Below are 23,598 nucleotides of genomic sequence, written 5' to 3' on the forward strand. Positions count from 1 at the left end.
TACTCCTTATTCTTAAGCTGTGACCCCTGGTCTTGGACTCCACCAACATGGGGAAGATTTTTCCTGCATTTAAGAATTTTATGTTTCTATAAGATCCCCTCTCATCCATCTAAATTCCCAGTGAATAAGCCCAGTCGACCCATTCTTACATCATATGTCAGTCCCGCCATCCCGTGAATTAACCTGGTGAACCTACGCTGCACACCCTCAATAGCAATAATGTCCTTCTTCAAATTAGGAAACCAAAATTGCACTCAATACTCCAGGTGCAGTCTCACCAGGGCCCTGTACAACTGCAATAGGACCTCCTTGCTCCTAAACTCAAATCCTCTTGCAATGAAGGCCAACATGCCATTACCTTTCTCCACTGCCTGCTGAACCTGCATGCTTACTTTCAGTGACTGACGTACAAGCACATCCAGGTCTAGTTGCACCTCCCCTTTTCCTAATCTGGCACCATTCAGATAATAATCTGCCTTCCTGTTCTTGCCACTAACGTGGATAACCTCACCTTTATCCACATTATATTGCATCTGCCATGCATCTGCCCACTCACCCAACCTATCCAAGTCACCCTGCAGCCTCATAGCATCCTCCTCGCAACTCACACTACCATCCAGCTTTGTGTCATCTGCAAGTTTGGAGTTGGCACATTTAATTCCCTCATCTAAATCGTTAATATATATTGCAAATAACTGGGTTCCCAGCACTGCCTTGCAGCACCCCACCAGTCACTGCCTGCCATTCTGAAAAAGACTCGTTAATTCCTACTCTTTGCTTCCTGTCTGCCAATCAGTTCTCTCTTCATTAGGGCAGCACAGTGGCGCAGCGGTAGAGTTGCTGCCTTATAGCACCACAGACCCAGGTTCGATTCTGACATACAGGTTCTGTCTGTACGGAGTTTGCGCGTTCTCCCTGTGACCGTGTGGGTTTGGTCCGGGTGCTCCGGTTTCCTCCCACACTCTAAAGGCGTTCAGGTTTGTAGGTTAATTGGCTTTTATAAATTGTCCCTAGTGTGTCGGATAATGCTAGTGTACAGGGTGGTTGCTGGTCGGCACGAACTTGGTGGGCCGCAGGGCTTGTTTCCTTGCTGTATCTCTGAAGTCTATGTGAAAGTTGGTTAAAGACTGGACTTCAGAAAAACTTTGGCTGTGAAATGTTATGTAAAACCTTGAGAAAGACAAAAACATGTGATATAAATCCGAGTTCTTTCCCAACCAGTTAAGTTATGAGGAAGTTTACTTTGGAGATAGATTGTTGAACGTTTCATACACAAACTTGTTGCCTTAGAGATTTCGTAACGTTATTGTTCTAAATTTGAATGGCCATAACAAAAGCCTGGCCTAGAAAGTACACTGCAAACAGTACCCGTAAATAGACATGAAAAGCTGGAGTAACTCGGCGGGGCAGGCAGCATCTCTGGAGAGAAGGAATGGGTGACGTTTTGGGTCGAGACCCTTCTTCAGACTGGTTAGGAATAAGAGAAACGAGAGATATAGACGGTGATGTGGAAAGATAAAGAACAATGAATGTACAGTACCCATAATTGTTATGCATAAGAACGTACAAAATAGAAGCAGGCAAGAGGCATATGGCCCATAGGTTTGTTCTGTTGTTCAATTAACCCATTGAAATAAAATTAGAGGTTTGTGCCTTGATTCAAGGAACAGACAAAGGAATTTTATACCAAAGAGGGAAGCATTTGCATGCCATATTTGTACAGTGTAATTTAAACAGCGTGACTCTTTCATAAATAGTTCAAGTTACTTGGATCACCCGGAGTGGACTTTTGGAATAAACAGGGAGCAAATTCGCAGTATTATTTAGCGTGGAGCCTGAGAGTGGGTCAGGAGTAAAATTTAAGTATTGTCTGGAAGAGATTCCCAGAATCCTGGGAATGAAATCTCAGCGATATCTGAAGCAAGGTCTGAGAGTGCAATAGATCCTCAGAACTACCTGGCTTGGACGTTCAGAATAACCTGAAACAGATTCTCCGAATCAAGATGTGTGCAGCAGGCTTCGTTTGAAATCATTGCTTTTGTCATTGTGCTGAAATCTTGTCAAATGCCGTGGAAGAGGCTAATCAGTGGATCTGCACCATTCCGTGTCGACTGCGCTGACGAACACAAGTTTGTTATCGTATTCATCCAGTTTTACACGTGGAAGCAGAGTGTTAAATTTTCAAGCAAGCACCGACCGGATAAGAATAGCGTTATGTTCCAGCTTTTTTTCATTAAAACCGAACCAGGCTACAGGGTAATTAGCGTGGTCACTGCCAAGTTTGTTTTTTTTGGGTGTTTCCAATCTCTTTATTTTCTTTAATGTTTATGGAATTGAACTCAGCCAAGTTTGGAGGAGAGTAAATTTATAAACATGAGTAACATTATTGTGCAGTGCTGCACTGCCTGAGATGCGTAACTTCACAAGGCTGGTGGTTAACAACGCCCTTGACAAAGTGGTGCCGGACCATCTCATGGTCTGTTTTAAAAGTGCTCCGACAAGCCAAAATTATATCTAAGGTCCAGGAAAATCCATCGCAGCAGAATCATCCCATTGGTCCTCAGAGGTATATGTACAAGAATCACAAAAACAATAGACAATAGACAATAGGTGCAGGAGTAGGCCATTCGGCCCTTCGAGCCAGCATCGCCATTCAATGTGATCATGGCTGATCATTCTCAATCAGTACCCCGTTCCTGCCTTCTCCCCATACCCCCTGACTCCGCTATGTTTAAGAGCTCTATCTAGCTCTCTCTTGAATGCATTCAGAGAATTGGCCTCCACTGCCTTCTGAGGCAGAGAATTCCACAGATTCACAACTCTCTGACTAAAAAAGTTTTTCCTCATCCTCGTTCTAAATGGCCTACCCCTTATTCTTAAACTGTGGCCCCTGGTTCTGGACTCCCCCAACATTGGGAACATGTTTCCTGCCTCTAACCTGTCCAACCCCTTAATAATCTTATACCTGTTAACTTAAAATGATTGCATATTAGATACAACAAACTTTTCCCTCAGTTGCAAGGGGTTTGAAATTAGTTTGCAGCATATTCGTTGCAGTTGTAATGGGGCGGCATGGTGCCGCAGTGGTAGCATTGCTGCCTTACAGCGCCAGAGGCCCGGGTTCGATCCCGACTGTCTGTAAGGAGTTTGTACGTTCTCCCCGTGACCTGTGTGGGTTTTCTCCATGAGCTCCGGTTTCCTCCCACACTCCAAAGTCATACAGGTTTGCAAACTAATGGGCCTGGTAAAAATTGTAAATTGCCCCTGGTGTGTGTAGGGTAGTGTTAGTGTGTGGGGATCGCTGCTCAGTGCAGTCCCAGTGGGACGAAGGGCTTGTTTCCTCACTATATCTCTAAACTAAACTAAAAATAAATCTACCACACTGCTCGCACAGCAGTTGTGAAACGTTGCACAAGTCTTGAATAACAGTCTGATCGTTACTTATACTTCAGGTTAAACATTATATCAATTTTTAGCATTGGGGTGTGTCGCATGCACTCCCACAGCCCACAAGATGAGGATGTCTCCTACATCCACTGGCACTGTGAACCAGCTAGATGATTGTAAAATTCAGAGTTGGACTGCAGTCTACAATCATCAAGATTATCTGGACTGGGGTTCAGACCACACCTTCTGACCAAGAGTCAGGTTTACAAGAATGAACCCAGGAATGAGTGGGTTAGCATATGATGAGCGTTTGGCAGCACTGCACTGGGCCTCTACTCACTGGAGTTGAGGGGGAACCTCATTGAAACTTACAGAACAATGAAAGGCATAGATAGAGTGGATGTGGAAAGGATGTTTCCACTGGTGGGAGAGTCTATGACCAGATGTCAAAGTCTCAGAATTAAAGGGCGCTCTTTTAGAAAGGAGATGAGGAGGAACTTCTTTAGTCAGAGGGTAGTTAATCTGTGGAATTCATTGCCACAGAGGGCTGTGGAGGCCAAGTCAGTGGATATTTTTAAGGCAGAGATAGACAAGTTCTTAATTAGAACTGGTGTGAAGGGAGAAGGCAAGAAAATGCGATTAGGAGGTAGAGATCAGCCATGATTGAATGGTGGAGTAGACTTGATGGGCTGAATAGCCTTATTCTACTTCTATAACTTGTGAACTTGTGCCTTTGTTGTTCTTTCTATTTCCCTCCAAGTGAAGTCTGGAGGGACAAGATTGAGATCAGAAAAACTGTCCAAGATTATTTTTTTACTCGTGGGATCAGGAAGAGGCTTTGTCGCTTCCAGAGCATATTTATACGCTCAGTTTGAAGGTCCTCGTTACATGTCACCATGCGCTCCTCTGACAGCTCCTTCCATATACCCACCAGCCACTAAGTGAACAAGTTGCCTCTCAGATTCTTATTAAATTACCAGACCAAGTGGACCCGTTGGGCCCAAACCTCTCCTGCATTGGTACAGCACCCTCTCCTCCCCCTCCCCTTCCCCCTCCCCCTCCCCCTTCACCCCCCTCCCCCTCCCCTTTCACCCCCCTCCCCCTCCCTCTCACCCCCAGCTCTCCCTCCCCCTCCCTCCCCCTTCCTCTCCTCCCTCCCCCCAGCTCCCTCTCCCTCTCCCCTTTAAAATGTGGATAACTTTAAAAATATAACACCGATTTCAATGAAACGTCTTCCTTTAGCACCAAAGGGACGACGGTGAGTAAGGTGGGCCTAAAATTGTCGTGCTATCGTGTACCGTTTTGGCTGTAGTTTAGGAACAAACAAACAAACAAACGAGAGTTTTAGTTATATAGATTGTGGAGACAAGCTGCAAATGTTGGTTTACAACAAAAAAAAAGGCACAAAGTGCAGGAGTAAGTCAGTGGGTCAGGCAACATCCATGTGGATCATGGATAGACTGGTCGAGGCGTGAGTGCCAGATCTTTCTTGAAAAACATCGGTGCATCAATTGAGTTCTCACCACAACAATCCAACAACATTTATGGGTGTTTTTGTTCCATTTTATAAATTTCCATTTGAACTCGCCAAGTCTGGGGCACTGGTGCATTGTTATAGTTACTGGGCTGCCACAGCTTGTGAGAGAACTCTTCGATCTGTGTAATACTGTGGAAAATGCCGTTGCCTTTCAGAGTAGAACAATTGGAACAACTCAGCGGGTCAGACAGCATCTCTGGAGGACATGGAGAGGCAACGTTTTGAGTCGGGACCGGAGCTTGAAGAAGGGTCCCGGCCTGAAACATCGCCTATCCATGTTCTCCAGGGATGCTGCCTGACCCGCTGAGTTACTCCAGTCTTTATTGTCCCATTAAATCCTTCCTGGTTTGTAAATGTCTTACACACGTTGAACCTTTGGTTGATTTGCCAATAACTCTTTTTGTTTCAAACACCAATGTTCAAGACTAAATTGAAAAATAATGCAAAGCACCTTCTGTGATTAAAGCAAAAACACTGAAAAGTTACTGGAAAATTAAAAAAGGAATAAGCATAATTACGTCTGCCTTTTAAGACCTCCAATGTACACAAAGCCTTCCTTATTACAGACTCTGAGTGGGCAAGCAAAACAGACTGCGCAGTCCTGTGGGAAATAATGGGAAACCGTGTTATTTGTGTACATTTGAAGGCTTGCATAATAGAAAGACTTGCATTATATACTACCTTTCGCAACCTCAGGGCTTCCCAAAAGGCTTTACAGCTAATTAAGTACTTCTGACTTGTAGTCACTGTTGCAATGTCAGAAACATGGCAGCCCATTTGTGCTCAGCAAGATCCTACAAACAGCACTGTGATAATGGCCACATAATGTTATGTTTCTTTCTGTAACCGTGTTTGAGGGATAAATATTGGACTTCAGGGAGGAGGCCACACTTTAATGCTTATTTTGCGAGTCATAGAGTCATACAGCATGGAAACAAGCCCTCGGTCCAACTTGCCCACACTGGCCAACATGCCCCATCTACATTAGTCCCAATAGACAATAGACAATAGACAATGGACAATAGGTGCAGGAGGAGGCCATTCGGCCCTTCGAGCCAGCACCGCCATTCAATGTGATCATGGCTGATCATTCTCAATCAGTACCCCGATCCTGCCTTCCCCCCATACCCCCTGACTCCGCTATCCTTAAGAGCTCTATCCAGCTCTCTCTTGAATGCATTCAGAGATTTGGCCTTCTGAGGCAGAGAATTCCACAGATGCACAACTCTCTGACTGAAAAAGTTTTTCCTCATCTCCGTTCTAAATGGCCTACCCCTTATTCTTAAACTGTGGCCCCTGGTTCTGGACTCCCCCAACATTGGGAACATGTTTCCTGCCTCTAACGTGTCCAACCCCTTAATAATCTTATACGTTTTTGATAAGATCTCCTCTCATCCTTCTAAATTCCAGTGTATACAAGCCTAGTCGCTCCAGTCTTTCAACATATGACAGTCCCGCCATTCCAGAAATTAACCTAGTAAACCTACGCTGCACGCCCTCAATAGCAAGAATATCCTTCCTCAAATTTGGAGGCCAAAACTGCACACAGTACTCCAGGTGCGGTCTCACTGGGGCCCACCTTCCTAGGTTTGGCCCATACCCCTCTAAAACCTTCTCCTGTCCGTGTACTTATATAAGCGTTTCTTAAACCAAGTGAATTATAAACGATGCATCCCTGGAAATGTGGCACTCCCTCACTGTCTTCTCCATGCTGATGTGCCAGTCTGATTATGTGCTCAGATCTATGATTGTGATGTCGTAGAGTCATAGAGTCATACAGTGTGGAAACAGGCCCTTCGGCCCAACTTGCCCACACCCACCAACATGTCTCAGCTACACTAGTCCCACCTGCCCGCGTTTGTCCCATATCCCTCCAAACCTGTCTTATCCATGTACCCGTCTAACTGCTTCGTAAATGTTGGGACAGTCCCTGCCTCAACTATCTGTTCTGGCAGCTTGTTCCATACAAGCACTGCACTATGTGTGAAAAAGTTAACCCTCGGGTTCCTAGTGATTTTTTTCCCCTTCACCTTGAACCCATAAATGTTGCAGGAAGGTGTTTTGGAGTAAAATGGATTCCATGGGCAATTATTATTCACTGTGAGGTCGTCTTTGCATCGGGGCTGGGATTTCCATTGCTGACCCGTTTCCCAGTAAACTGATGAACGGATCTGTGCATCTTACTGGTCCCTTTATTGCAGATTCCCACCGCAGACGAGGGCAGACCCCAACATGTCCAGTTAACATGTTAACACCGAGTGACGTCACTCTGTCCACCACCCGCTCTCTGTCTATTTCACTCTGTGGAAACTCTCTCCTCTCTCCCCATCTGTTCTGTCACAAGCTTCATGAATACTCCCAATGACCTACACCTGATGGTTTGAACATCAAGATGCTGCTCTCATGCATTTTTGTGAAGGAGTATTACATTTTGGCTTAATAACTAGAGAACTTGGGAAAGTTGATGATGATGTCTTGAAGACACTGTCTATTGTCGAGGAGATGCTGTTGGAGTGGAGTATGCTAGTGGAGTACAGCCTATTGTCGAGGAGGTGCTGAATATCTTAAGATGTCGGAAGGAAGATCATTCTCCCGGGCCAGATCAGATGTATACAAGAATGCTGTGGGAACCTAGAAAATAAATTGCAGGAGTTCTGATTCAGGTATATAAATCACTGTTAGACACAAGTGAGCTGCCGGTAGGCTGGAGGGTGGTTAATGCTGTGCCACTATTTAAGAAGAACTGCAAAGAAAAACTTGGGAACTATAGACCAGTAAATCTAACAACTGTGATAGGAAAGGTACCAGAGAGGATTCTGAGATGTGAGATATTCGTGCTGGCCTTCATCTGTCAAGGAATTCAATTGAATTCAATAGACAATAGACAATAGGTGCAGGAGGAGGCCATTCGGCCCGTCGAGCCAGCACCACCATTCAATGTGATCATGGCTGATCATTCTCAATCAGTACCCCGTTCCTGCCTTCTCCCCATACCCCCTGATGCTGCTATCCTTAAGAGCTCTATTCAGAGGTTGGAACATTATGTTACAGTTGTCCAAGACACTGGTGAGACCGCACTTGGAATATTGTGTTCAGTTCTGGCCACCCTGCGGTAGGAACGGTGCCATTTAGCGAGAAAGAATGCGGAGAAGATTTACAAGGTTGTTGCCAGGGCTCGAATGACAGAGTTGTAGGGAGAGGTTGGGCAGGAACTTTATTCCTTGGAGTGCAGGCAAAATCCATCTTATCAAGATGTATAAAATAATGAGTGAAATAGATCGGGTGAAAACATAGCCTTTTTCCCAGGGTAGGGTTATCAAACATTACAGGACATAGGTTCAAGATGAAAGGGGAAAGTTTCTGAGGGGTAATGTTTTCACACAGAGAATTGAATTGAATTGAGTCGAATAAATTTTATTGGCCAAGTATGTATAAATACAAGGAATTTGCCTTGGTGCTTTGCTCACAAGTAACAACACGATATACAGGAGACAATTAAAACTAAAACATTATAATTTAAACAAGTGAAGAATGAAATAAGATACCAGAGCAAAAGGAGGCTACAGACTTTTGGCTGTTGAGTAGAGCTACTGCTTGTGGAAACAAAGCTGTTTTTATGTCAGGCTGTCTTTGACAGTCCGGAGTCGCCTTCCAGAGAGAAGTGCTTCAAAGAGTTTGTGGCCAGGATGAGAGGGGTCAGAGATGATCTTACTCGCTCACTTCCTGCCCCTTGCAGTGTACAGTTCATTGATGGGGGGGAGGGGGGGAAGTTGCAGCCAACAACCTTCTCAGCTGATCGAACGATGCGCTGCAGCCTCCGGATGTTGTGCTTGGTGGCTGAGCCAAACCAGACCATGATGGAGAAGGTGTGGACAGACTCCATGATGGCAGTATAAAACTGGACCATCATTGCCTGTGGCAGATTGTGTTTCCTCAGCTGCCGCAGGAAGTACATCCTCTGTTGGGCCTTTTTGACCTTGGAGTCGATGGTGGCCTCCCATTTAAGGTCCTTGGAGATGAAGGTTCCAAGGAACTTAAATGATTCCACAGATGTTACTGTGGTGTTATGGATGGGAGTGGGGGGAGGGGGAGCTCTCCTAAAGTCTACAATCAATTTCATTGTCTTAAGAGCATTGAGCCCCAGGTTGTTGCGATGGCACCAGGATGCCAGCTGTGTCACTTCCTGTCTGTAGGCAGATTCCTCCCCATCCTGGATCAGTCCAATCAGAGTTGTGTAGTCCATAAACTTGAGAAGCTTGACAGAGGCGTCTGTGGAGGTGCACTCATTGGTGTAGAGAGTAAAGGAGAGGGGAGAGTATGCAGCCTTGCGGTGCTCCTCTGCTGAGGGTCTGTAGGTCTGAGATGTGCTTTCCTAGCCATGCTGCTTCCTGAATGTCAGGAAGTTGATGATCCACTGACAGAAGGGTTCAGGCACAGTCAACTGGGAGAGTTTGGAGTGTAGTAGCTCTGGCACAATGGTGTTGAATGCAGAGCTAAACTCCACAAAAAAAAATCCTTGCATAGGTCCCCTGGCGGTCTAGGTGCTGGAGGATGAAGTGCAGGCCTAGGTCGACTGCGTCATTCGCTGTTCTATTTGCCCGTTATGCAAACTGCAGGGGGTCCGGCAGGGGGTTTGTGATATTTTTCAGGTGGGTCAGCACACGTCTTCGGTGAGTATATGGAATGAGCTGCTAGAGGAAGTAGTTGAGACAGGTGCAATTACAACATTTAAGGAGACATTTAGACAGGTAGATGAATAGGCATGGTTTAGAGGGATTTGGGCCAAATGGGGCTAGCTTAGTTGGGATGGACGATTTAGGGTGCATCTGTGACTCTATCTATGACTGCCTCGTTCTGATCAGCCAAAGCCAACTGTTAGCTGAATATAATTTTTATCGGAATTGATGGTGTCAAGGGTTATGGGGAGAAGGCAGGAGAATGGGGTTAGGAGGGAGAGATAGATCAGTCATGATTGAATGGCAGTGTAGACTTGATGGGCCGAATGGCCTAATTATGTTCCTATCACATGACCTTATTGACATGAATTATATATCGCAGCACCGTGATCAAGTACAATGGTTCAATGGTTCAATATTTGTCGCATGTACCGAGGTACACTGGGATTCATTTTTGTATACAGTTTAGTACAAGTATCGCTCTGCATTAGCACTTAGACACAGCTTAGATAAGCATCTCAGATACAGTACGTGTACATTCAGACAGCACACAGACTCACCAGTTTGGTTCCAGTGCAGGGATCTTGACCTGAACATGAAGGTCTGTTGTCCTGGCGCTGTGGCAGGGTTGGCCTGATGAGGTGTAGCTGTGGTATCCTCCGCTGCTGCTCCACCACTGTAGACCACGTGTGGTCCACGCGCTTGGCCTCTCAGAGAGGCTCCCAGTCCCGACGAGCCCCAGGCTGAATTGCTTGATTTCTCAGTTATCGGTTTAGTTTATTGTCACGTGTGGCGAGGTGCAGTGAAACGCTTTTGTTGCGATTTATCCAGTCAGCAGAAAGACAATACATGATTGCAATCGAGCCATTTACAGCGTATAGATACATGATAAGGGAATAACGTTTAGGGCAAGGTAAAGCCAACAAAGTCCAATCAAGGATAGTCCGAGGGTCACCAATGAGGTAGATAGTATTTCAGCAGTGCTCTCTGGTTGTGGTTGGATGATTCAGTTGCCTTATAACAGCTGGGAAGAAACTGTCCCTGATTCTGAAGGTGACAGTTTATGAAGTCTATGTTTCTTAGGTTTCCCAAGTCCATGAAAGTCCATAAAGTGAAAATGATGCAGTTGTAAAGAGTTGGGCTTTGGGTAACAATATGCTATTTGCTTAGCACATCACCTGACATACTTGGAAGTGCCAGTGCTGCACTTGCTAGTGACAGAGGAGATTCCTGTACTGCCCAGAGCATGGTAGCACAATGGTTAGACCAGCAACCGTTGTTTATTTTTTAGTTTAGTTTAGTAAACAGGTCCTTCCGCCCACCGAGTCCACACCAACCAGCGATCCCTGCACATTAACACTACCCTACACATACGAGGGACAATTTACAGTTATAGCAAGTATACAAACCACGCCAAATTAACCTACAAACCTGTGCATCTTTGGGGTGTGGGAGGAAACCAAAGATCTCGGAGAAAACCCATGTGGTCATGGGGAGAATGCACAAACTCTGTGCAGACAGCACCCGTAGTGGGGATCGAACCCGGGTCTCCGGCGCTGCAAGCACTGTAAGGCAGCAACTCTGCCGCTGCCTGGAGAAAGCCTGCGACTGGAACGTCTCTGGATGTTCCAGATCCATAGATTTAAACTTGGAAAAAACTGGAATTAAAACTTGTTTTCAATAATGTTAACTGTGAAATGTCTGGATTGTTGCAAAATCTGGCATCCTTATCAGACCTGGGATCCACGTGACACCAACCTCACAAATCTATTTGCCTCCAACTGTCTATTCAGTTCGCCAGCAATTCTGGATGGGGAAGAAATACAAGTGACATTCACATCCTGGAAATGGAGAAATGAAAATATATTGTTAGCCCGTCACCCTCTTGGCCCGTTTCCAAAATTCCACCGACAGAAACCCAGTCCTTTATTTGCTTCAACTGAAGGTTGATTTGCTATTTTATAAAAAAAACTATTTTCGTTAAAAAGATCCAGATGTCTCCTGCAATACATGCAGCTAATTACCGAATCACAAACAACCAAAAAACACGTAAAGTCCCATAACATGAAAGTGAAATATATTACTTGCACTCTGAGAGGTTTGCCTTTATTTCCTCTCGGTTTTGTTTTCAGAGGTAATTACCAAGATACATAGTTTATGTTTTGTTTTTGCAAATAAACTAACGGTGTTGGGATTAGGCAAGTTAATGTAGACTTCCTCAGTGAGTGTCTTTTTTAGTCAGTTACTGATACCCTGCAAACCTCGTATCCAGGCTTGTTCCTCATTTTAAACCCCTACATGAAAGGCAGATGATATCACGAGAGAAAAGCAAAAAATCAAGACTGGAGACAGTGGAGAGTGGAGCTCACGGACAGGGATCGAGAGAGGTCAGAAAAAACCAATGGGCAATTTGTGAAGTGGAAAAACGGTCTCGAAAAAAATCCTAGCATTTTCAAAATTAACCACCAGCCCCAAAGAAGTCCCTTGAATATGGATGTAGGAGCCATTTATGCTTAATTCAGTTATTGTCATTGTGTTATGGCTATGTTTTAATATTTCTAGTTTATGTCTTTTTTGCCTGCTTGTGGGTGTGACTTAATACGAAATGGGGTGTCTAGATAGGAGGAGGCTAGCGTGTCGACAATGGACCTAACAGCTTGCTGATTGCATTAACATTAGACTTCAAGATTTATGTTGGCCTTTCAGTATTAATTTCATGATTTAATTGCTTTTTTTAATCTAAAACTGAAATCCACATTCTCACATGACTTACACAAAGAAGCAATTTTAAAAGGAGTGCGATGGGCTGCCATAACCTAATCTGCAGCTGTATCCCAATTCTATCAGGGGAAAGCCTAAAGAACACAAACGTGGAGCAGGGAAATCTTTAAGTGCGCAACCTTTTAAATGAGCAACTGAGGCGAGAATGGTTAAAAGGAACGGCAGGGATAGAGAAACAAAAAAGAGAGAATGAGATGAGTGAGGAAGAGACAGAATTGGAGAGTGACAATAGACAATAGACAATAGGTGCAGGAGTAGGCCATTCGGCCCTTCGAGCCAGCACCGCCATTCAATGTGATCATGGCTGATTATTCACCATCGGTACCTCGTTCCTGACTTCTCTCCATAGCCCCTGACTCCGCTATCTTTAAGAGCTCTATCTAGCTCTCTCTTGAAAGAAAGAGAGAGGAGGCTCATCAAAGTGGGGGAGTGACAGGGAGAGAGTGGGGTGCTGTCAGAGTGGGAGGATAAGGTTCTGTTAAAGTGGGAAATTGGTGGGAGAAGATGGGAGGAAGAGCCAGAGAGCCAAGACTTAGAGTCTTCCAGTGTGGAAACAGGCCCTTCGGCCCAACTTGCCCACGGCGGCACACAGGAGCGGCCGAGTGACAGAGAGGGAACGTAATGAAGCATCAGTGCAAGAATTAGGGAAGACCATGGGGTGAGGACACAGAAGCGGGAAATAGAGTGGAAAAGTGGGAGGGAGGAGTCAAGGGAGGAGGAACCAGAGTGTGTGAGAGTTTGCTCGGATGAAGGCACTAAAGCTGTAGTTGATGACTATGCTGATGACACAAAGACAGGTATGATGGTAAGCTGTATCAAAGACATAAGGAGGCCACCAATGGATGTGGTCGGGTTGAGTGAGTGGACAAAGAGCTGTAAAATGGAGTTTAATATGAGAAAAGTGAAACTGTCCATTTTGCCAGGAGGATAAAACAGGAATCTTGACTAAATGGTGAGGGAATGCAGAGTTCTGAGATGCAGAGAGATCAGGATGTCCATGAGCCACAACATGCTTGTACGCAGATACGGTGCATGGTTAGGAAAGCTAACATAATGCTGATTATTGGGAGGGGAGGTTGTGTTTCGGTTGAACAAGACATTGGTGAGACTATTTCTGGAGCACTGTGCAGAGTATTAGTCTCCTTATTTAAGGATGTTAAGGATGTGATTACATTAGAAGCAGTTCAGATAGTTTATCAAAATCAATACCTGGGGTATGTAAATTTCCTTTTAAGGAAAGGTTGGAGAGGAACATGACCCAACCATGCAAGACGCAGAAAGAACTTAACAGGGGGGATGTGGTGGACAGAGGATGTTTCCTCTTACAGAGAATTAAGAGCTCAGTTTCAGCATTTTAATATATGGAGCCATCCATTCAAGACATTGATGAGGGATATTTCTTTCAAGAGGGTCTTTGGAACTCTCTTCCATAAAGATTAATGGAAGCCAAGTCTTTGGGTGTTCTTAAGGTAGGAAGATGGATACTCGATGAGGAGAATAAGATTACGTCAGTAAATGGGAATGTGGAGTTAGCTATAAACAGATCAGCCATGACCTTATTAAATGGTGTACGTTGTTTGAGGGGTTGGCTGAGTGGTCTGCTCATTGATGTCTATGTATAGGCTTCCCCCGACTTACATAGTAGTTGACTAATGCAAACTCACACTTACGTAAGCAATTCTTTCAGCCCACTGCCTTGTTTCTGAGTTGCGCCTCTCGGTTGTCTCAGTAGCAGTGTGTTCCTGCCGTCACATGCGTCCATTTCCACAAGCCAGTCACTGTACTCTTGGATGCTCCCACGTGATCTCCACGCCGGAGCTCCCATGTGGTCTCCACGCCGGAGCTCCCACATGGTCTCCACGCCGGAGCTCCCACGTGGTCTCCACGCCGGAACTCCCATGTGGTCTCCATGCCAGAGCTCCCACAAGGTCTCCGCGCCAGAGCTCCGACATGGTCTCCGTGCCGGAACTCCCATGTGGTCTCCATGCCGGAGCTCCCACATGGTCTCCGCGCCAGAGCTCCGACATGGGCTCCGCGCCGGAGCTCCCACGTGGTGTCCACGCCGGAGCTCCCACGTGGTCTCCACGCCAGAGCTCCCACGTGGTCTCAATGCCGGAGCTCCCTCGTGGTCTCCACGCCGGAACTCCCATGTGGTCTCAATGCCAGAGCTCCCACATGGTCTCCGCGCCAGAGCTCCGACATGGTCTCTGCGCCGGAGCTCCCACGTGGTCTCCACGCCAGAGCTCCCACGTGGTCTCCACGCCAGAGCTCCCATGTGGTCTCAATGCCGGAGCTCCCACATGGTCTCCGCGCCGGAGCTCCCATGTGGTCTCCACACCGGAGCTCCCACGTGGTCCCTGTATTGGAGCTCCACAAGGTCTCCCACTGGTACTCCACAGAACAAATTGTAAATGTATGCGTGCACAGTAGTACTTCCGTTTCCAACTTACGTAACATCTGACGTAAGCAAGAGCCCACAGGATGTAACCCTTTACATACGTCGGGGAGAGTCTGTACATATGTATGCATGCGGGAATAGAATAAGAAAGAGTGGAACACATGGGAGACAACGGCAAGGGGTGGTGTGGGAATATTGACAAGAGAGGCCAAGAGTGTGTGAGAGGAGACAGAGGCATATGGAGGCATTGAGTGGATTGAGATGAAGATGACAGCCTCCATTCCTTGCTCCCTCCTCACCAAATAAATATCAGGGCCAACGACATTTGGAGAACAGGTTTCCCATTTTCTCTTCTAAATTTGGTTACTATAAAATGTAGCTGCCAGTCTTGTTGCAGACTGAAACGGTGATTTACAACTGTTATTTTTGGATGTAAGCGCCCTCAAACAAATTGATTGTTGTGTTTCTACACAAACTGCAAATCATTGCGAGGAAAGCAGATGGTTGGCATCTTTTTTTAATGGGTATTCCTGTGTGTATCTGCACCACAAGTGTGGCTGTGAAGTGCTTCGAGACTTGCTGAGGCATTGAAAAGTGTTACATTAATACAATTCCTCTCACTGTGGAACAATCTGCATGCCAATTCATTCATTGGCAGGTTCAGCAAGAGAGCAACACAAAATGTGCAGAAAACCCCTCTCTGCTGTTACCATAAAGTCTGCCTCCAATTCTTGTCTTCACTAAAGATTAATGCCCAAAAGGCAAAAAAGTTTAAGAAAGTTAATAATATTTCAAACAACTTTTGCAAAGTTACAAGACAAAGTAATAAACTCAAAATGGAACAAAATGAACACTGTTGCTGATAGAAAGGACGTGGAGCAAAAATAATTAATGTAATAAAGTGCCTAAGTGAGTAACTACAAGGTGCCATCTGCAGTAAATAAGCTCCAGGACTTGCTCATATTTCCACTCATGAATGGATCCAATGTACACAACCACTAACCCCTCTACCCAGACCTAAACAACCTGGAGCCCCAGGAAACAGAGATTGGAAACACTGGCATCCACACTAAAAGCACAGTGTTGCCAACCATGAGCGTTAAATCCATACGGTTAGGAAGGTCCCACATTTGTGCTGAAGTCTGCACTAACCAGGTTAATCCGACAATGGAAGTGACATAAATAAAGGCCACGTGATGCAAAGATACTTCTCTCTTTAATGAATCCTGTATTATTCAGTTCTGTTGAAATGAAGTTAGCAACAAATTTCATTTAAACATTTAAAAGACATTTGGACGGTACCTGGGTAGCAAAGGATTAGAGGGATTTGCGCCAAACGTGGGCAAGTGGGACCAACGTATTGGGGCATCTTGGTAGGCATGGGCATGTTGGGCCGAAGGGCCTGTTTCCGTGTGATATGACTATATGACTCTATTTGTCAGGAATGTATCAACCAGTACACTGTAAATGTGCGATTGAATGCTGAGATGCAACAATGACTTGCATTTACTTTCCGCCTTTGGAATTTATAAATTGTGCTCAGGTACTTCAGGCTGAGGTTTTGGTGATAGTCTTTCACAAAGAGGGACTGGACATCTGCCCAGCCTACGATGGTGATGAATACTCTCTTGGACTTCCATAGGTGTACAGTGGAGAGCTTATTACCTGGTTGCATCATGGTCTGGTTCGACAACTCGCAGAAGATTGCAAAACATGGTGAACAGTGCCCAGTCCATCACAGGTAATGTCCTCCCCGCCCATTGAAGGTATCTACAGGAATCGCTGCCTCAAAAAGGCAGCCAGCATCATCAGAGACCCACACAACCCTGGCCACACACTCATTTCACTCCTGCCATTGGGAAGAAAGTATAGCAGCCTGAAAACTGTAACGCCCAGATTCAGGAGCTGTTTCTTCCCAACAACCATCAGGCTATTAAACACTACACCTCCAAATAAGATACTTAAGGTTGATTAAGAAGGTTAAATCGTTGGGTATTAACAGTGAGGTTGCAAGATGGATTCAACAATGGCTGAATGGGAGATACCAGAGGGTAACGGTTGACAATTGTATGTCAGGTTGGAGGCCAGTGTCTAGTGGAGTGCCCCAAGGATCTGTGTTGGGTCCACTGTTGTTTGTCATTTACATTAATGATCTGGATGATGGTGTGGCAAATTGGATTAGTAAATATGCAGATGATACTAAGATAGGTGGAGTAGTTGATAGTGAGGTAGATTTTCAAAGTTTACAGAGAGACTTGGGCCTTTTGGAAGGGTGGGCTGAAAGATGGCAGATGGAGTTTAATGCTGATAAGTGTGAGGTGCTGCATTTTGGTAGGACAAATCAAAATAGGACGTACAGGGTAAATGGTAGGGAATTGAGGAATGCAGTGGAACAGAGGGATCTGGGAATAACTGTGCATTGTTCCCTGAAGGTGGAATCTCATGTGGATAGGGTGGTGAAGAAGGCGTTTGGTATGCTTGCCTTTATAAATCAGAGCATCGAGTATAGAAGTTGGGATGTAATGTTGAAATTGTACAGGGCATTGGTGAGGCCGAATCTGGAGTATGGTGTGCAGTTCTGGTCGCCAAATTATAGGAAGGATGTCGACAAAATGGAGAGGGTACAGAGGAGATTTACTAGAATGTTGCCTGGGTTTCAGCACTTAGGCTACAGAGAGAGGTTGAACAGGTTGGGTCTTTATTCTTTGGAGCGTAGAAGGTTGAGGGGGGACTTGATAGAGGTTTTTAAAATTTTGAGAGGGACGGACAGAGTTGACGTGGGTAGGCTTTTCCCTTTGAGAGTGGGGAAGATTCCAACAAGGGGACATAGCTTCAGAATTGAGGGACAAAGGTTTAGGGGTAACATGAGGGGGAACTTCTTTACTCAGAGGGTTGTGGCTGTATGGAATGGGCTTCCGGTGGAAGTGGTGGAGGCTGGCTCGATTTTATTATTTAAGAGTAAATTGGATAGGTATATGGATAGGAGGGGATTGGAGGGTTATGGTCTGAGTGCAGGTAGATGAGACTAGGTCAGGGAGAATGGTCGGCGTGGACTGGTAGGGCCGGACAGGCCTGTTTCCATGCTGTAGTTGTTATATGTTATATGTTATATGTTATAAGCTCCAAACTACATAAACAAGGTCAGATAGGAGCAGAATTAGGCCATTCAGCCCATCAAGTCTACTCCACCATTCAATCATGGTTGACCTATCTCTCCCTCCTAACCCCATGGTGTGTGACATATGTAGGGGCTATGTTGGGGGAGTCCAGAACCGGGGCCACAGTCTTAGAATAAAGGGGAGGCCATTTAAAACTGAGGTGAGAAGGAACATTTTCACCCAGAGAGTTGTGAAATTGTGGAATTCTCTGCCACAGAGGGCAGTGGAGGCCAAATCATTGGATGGATTTAAGAGAGAGTTGGATGGAGCTCTAGGGGCTAGTGGAATCAAAGGATATGGGGAGAAGGCAGGCATGGGTTATTGATGTGGATGATCAGCCATGATCACAATGAATGGCGGTACTGGCTCGAAGGGCTGAATGGCCTCCTGCACTGATCAAAATCAGTGCTTTTTCCCCATATCCCTTGATTCCATTAAGGTACAGCACATCACTGGCAACTGTCTCCCGGCCATTCAGGACATTTTCTACCGGCGGTGCCTGCGGAGGGCACGCAGCATCATCAAGGACCACAGCCACCCAGCACGCAGGCTGTTCTCCTTGTTACCGTCAGGCAGATGATACAGGAGTATGGCTGCACGTACCACCAGACTTAAGAACAGTTTCTACCATCAGGCCATCAGGCTTCTGAACTCATAAACACATTTCAAATCATATATGTGGATTATTTTTAATACTATCTTTTTACCTATTTTTAATATTGTCTTTTTACCTTACTAATGTCATTTTCAATCTTATTTATCCTTGGAATATTACTGCTGAGGTGCCCCGTTGTCTTGTCAAATACATTTCATTGTACCGTTGACCCTGTGCCGACCTACATATGACAAATAAAAGTTATTATTATTATTATTATTATTATAACTCTCCCTTGAATACATCAACATACATTGGTGTTGCTTGTGCTAATTGTTGTTTATTCAGGAAAGATGTATATCATGGAACCCATCAGCTTGCCTCCCATTATTTGAAACATCAGCCCAGATAGTGTTGTAGAAGGATTGGTCGGAGCCCAGTTATAAGATGGTGTATAATGGTGGGCAGCTGTTATATTATCCGATTCGTAATCCTGGACAAATAATCCAAAGAGCTGTTTCAAATAGCACTACGGCAGCTGTGGAAATAAAATTCAGATAATAAGTTGGATTGTTTTTTAAACTAGCCATTAATAATAGAATGATACATAATTATCAACACTGAAGCTGATATTAAGCTAAACTGCTTATCCAGTGCTGGGCAGATATTATGTCTTTATCTTTACTGTGTCAAGCTCCTCAAGTTTGCAGATGACACCACCCTGATTGGACTGATCCAGGATGGGGAGGAAGCTGCCTACAGACGGGAAGTGACACAGCTGGCGTCCTGGTGCCATCGCAACAACCTGGAGCTCAATGCTCTCAAGACAGTGGAACTAATTGTAGACTTTCGAAGAGATCCCCCTCCCCTCCCCCCACTCACCATCAACAACACCATAGTCACATCTGTGGAGTCATTTAAGTTCCTTGGAACCATCATCTCCAGGGACCTTAAATGGGGGGCCATCATCGACTCCACAGTCGAAAAGGCCCAACAGAGGATGTACTTCCTGCGACAACTGAGGAAACACAATCTGCCACAGGCAATGATGGTCCAATTCTATACTGCTATCATTGAGTCTGTCCTCACCTTCTCCATCATGGTCTGGTTTGGCTCAGCCACCAAGCACAACATATCATCATATCATATCATATATATACAGCCGGAAACAGGCCTTTTCGGCCCACCAAGTCCGGGCCGCCCAGCGATCCCCGTACATTAACACTATCCTACACCCACTAGGGACAATTTTTACATTTTACCCAGCCAATTAACCTACATACCTGTACGTCTTTGGAGGCTGCAACGGATCGTTCGCACAGTTGAGAAGGTTGTTGGCTGCAACCTTCCCCCCATTGAGGAAATGTACACTGCAAGGGCCAGGAAGCGAGCGGGCAAGATCATCTCTGACCCCTCTCACTCTGGCCACAAACTTTTCAAAGCACTTCCCTCTAGAAGGTGACTCCGGACTGTCAAAGCAGCCACAGCCAGACATAAAAACAACTTTTTTCCACGAGTGATAGTTCTACTCAATAACCAAAGTCTGTAGTCTCTTTTGTGCTCTGGTTTATTTTCACCCACATGTTCAGACCGTAATGGTGTATCCTTATTGTTTTGATGTGTTTATGCTTTATTCTTAATTGTTAACTGTATGTTTGTGTTGTCATTTGTGAGCGGAGCACCAAGGCATATTCCTTGTATATGCATACTTGGCCAATAAACTTATTCATTCATTCATTCATTCATTCATTCATTCATTCATTCATCAGGAGCATGGTCACCAAAGGTCGGCATGGTGACGCAGCGGTAGAGTTGCTGCCTTACAGCGTGAGAGACCCGGGTTTGATCCTGACTACACTGCTGTCTGTACAGAGTTTATACGTTCTCCCCGTGACCTGCGTGTGTTTTCTCCAGGACCTCCAGTTTCCTCCCACACTCCATAGGTTTGTAGGTTAATTGGCTTGGTATAAATGAAAATCTTTCTCTGGTGTGTAGGATAGTGTTAGTGTACAGGGTGATTGTTAGTCTTTGTGGACTTGGTGGGCCAAAGGGCCTGTTTCCGCCCTAATACTTTAGATAGGATAGGCCCAAACCTATTCTTTCCCATGGGACCAATAAAAGGTTAGGCTCCACTCCACATCAATCCACTTTCAAAGATTCCAATCTGCACTCCGATTTTCAATGACAAAGAACCTGTTATTGCTGTTTGTTTTTAAAATCATTCTGAAATACAGGCACTTTGCGTTTTACGCATGTTTGATTCATGCATTTTCGAAATAATGCGCTTGCTCTGTAAGTGCATTACAGTGGCAGTGGTAGAGTTGCTGCCTTACAGCGTCGGTGATCTATGTTCGATCTGACTACGTGTGTCGTGTGTACGGAGTTTGTACGCTCTCCCTGTGATCGCATGGGTTTTCTCCGGGTGCTCCGGTTTCCTCCCACACTCCAAAGACGTGCAGGTTGATTCGCTTCAATAAAATTGCAAATTGTCCCTAGTGTGTAGGATAGTCCTTGTGTACCAGATGACCGCTGGTCGGTGCGGACACGGTGGGCCGTTGTTTCTGCGCTGTATCTCTAAAGTAAAGTCTGAAAGCACATTCGCATATATCTTTCATTTTCGCATTTTTGAATTCCGCGCCATTTTTTCAAGTATGTAACCCCCCGTGTAAAACGCAACAGTGCCTGTAGGTGCATTTTACCAGAAAAACATTGTTTTCCATCAGTTATCAGTCAGTTCTAAGGATATTTGTCAATAATTTCATTCTCAGTGGTAAAAAAAAGACTTGATGTCCCAACATTTGCCTGCCTCTTTTGAAACTATTTCCTTGTCTTCTGTGTTATGAAAGATTCATGTTCCTTTTATCTTGGACTTCACAGCACTTTCAACCCAGGTTTATGCCATAGGCCTTTTTCATTCAGCCTTGATAAGTAAGGGTGTCAGAGGTTATGGGGAGAAGGCAGGAGAATGGGGTTAGGAGGGGGAGATAGATCAACCATGATTAAATGGCGGAGTAGACTTGATGGGCCAAATGGCTTAATTCTATTCCTATTCCTTATGACCTGATGACTTTCCATGGATTGGATTCTACCCACTGGTGACAAGATTTAAATTATGCAACCTCTGTGTAAAATGTGTTACTAGACCAGGTTAACCCAAACTCTCCTCCAATTAGAATATCGAAAAACAAACTTAGATATTGGAAATCTTAAGACCAAAGGAACTTTATAGTTTAGTTTAGTTTAGAGATACAGCGTGGAAACAGGCCCTTCGGCCCACCGAGTCTGCACCAACCAGCGATCCCCGCACACTAACACCTACGCACACTTGGGACAATGTTACAATTTTACAGAAGCCAATTAACTTACAAACCTGTCTGTCTTTGGAGTGTGGGAGGAATCCGGAGCTCCGAGAGAAAAAGCATGCAGGCCACGGGGAGAACGTACAAACTCTGCATAACAGCAAAAGGACTTATTTTGTGCAAAACTTGGGACATCATGCATGGTGAGTACTCCCCCAAGTGACTCCGTATGGAAAAAAACAATAATTCCGCACAAACTGCCAGCTCTCCAATGCACACAGTAACATTAATCTGAAAGTAACACTGGGAAACCACAAGGTGATGATAATTGGCCACATATTTCTTACTCAGTGATTTTGATTATAAGTAAAACAAATGGCTAGAATATGAAATAAATGCACAGCAGACTTTGAAGGAAAAGAGACCTGGTGGAGTTGAGGCGAACAAGTTCAGTTGAGAGATACAGCATTGAAACAGGCCCTTCGCCTCGCCGAGTCCATGCCGATCAGCGATCACCTGTATACTAGCTCCATCCCACACACTGGGAACAATTTACAATTTACAGAAGCCAATCAACCTACAAACCTGTCTTTGGAATGTGGGAGGAAACCAGAGCATAAGGAGAAAACACACGTGGTCACGGGGAGAACGTATAAACTCCGTACGGACAACACCTGTGGTTAGGGTCAAACGTGGGGCTTTGGTGCTGCGTTATTGTGCCACCCTCGCTGTGCTGCCCCGCCACCCTGATAATGCTGGACTAAGGTAGAGGATGCAAAAGTGACACTCAAGAGGCCAGAAATGAATCAACTAAAATTTGGAAAGTAGAAATAATGAACTGCAGATGCTGATGAATACACACAGGGACACAAAGTGCTGGAGCAACTCAGCAGGTGAAGCGGCATCTCTGGGGGAAATGGATAGGTGACATTTTGGGTCGTGACCCTTCTTCAGACATTTAATCTAACGACATATACGTTTGAAAAATGTTCCAGGAATATCAATGAGAATTTGACACATAGAAGGGCGGTGCAGAATGCAAGTCAATAAGGATAGTGATGGTAAGTAACAAAATGATGTGGGGAATGGGTTGTGAGATATCAGGTGAACAGAAGTTTATGGAGAGAAGGGAAATGCATGAGTTCTGGAACTGACGAGGCCACGGACAGGAAAAAAACACCGATAAACATCATCGCAAGTGAAACACAAAAAAAGCATCAATAACGGCTGATCATTCTTGGTTAATGGTTGATATTGTACATGTGAAGCGAATCAGTTATTATAATGCAAATGGAAGATTTTACAACAGGACACAAACACTGGATACGATACTGAAGCTGGGTGCTGAAGATGAGATGAAGGGAAATTGATTAATTTTGGTTTAGTTTATTAGTTTAAACTTGAGTTTAGTTTATTGTCATGTGTACCGAGGTACAGTGAAAAGCTCTTGCTGCGTGCTAAACAGTCAGCGGAAAGACAATGCGTGACTACAATCGAGCCATCCACAGTGTACAGCCTCAGAATTAAAGGACGTTCTTTTAGGAAGGAGATGAGAAAAAAATTATTTAGTCATATGGTGGTGAATCTGTAGAATTCTTTGCCACAGAAGGCTGTGGAGGCCAAGGCAGTGGATATTTTTAAGGTCAAGATGGATAGATTCTTGATTAGTATGGGTGTCGGAGGTTATGGGGAGAAGGCAGGAGAATGGGGTTAGGAGGAAGAGATAGATCAGCCATGATTGAATGGCAGAGTAGACTTGATGGGCCG

This window comes from Rhinoraja longicauda, chromosome 5 (assembly GCF_053455715.1).
Source record: "Rhinoraja longicauda isolate Sanriku21f chromosome 5, sRhiLon1.1, whole genome shotgun sequence".
Taxonomy (NCBI): domain Eukaryota; kingdom Metazoa; phylum Chordata; class Chondrichthyes; order Rajiformes; family Arhynchobatidae; genus Rhinoraja; species Rhinoraja longicauda.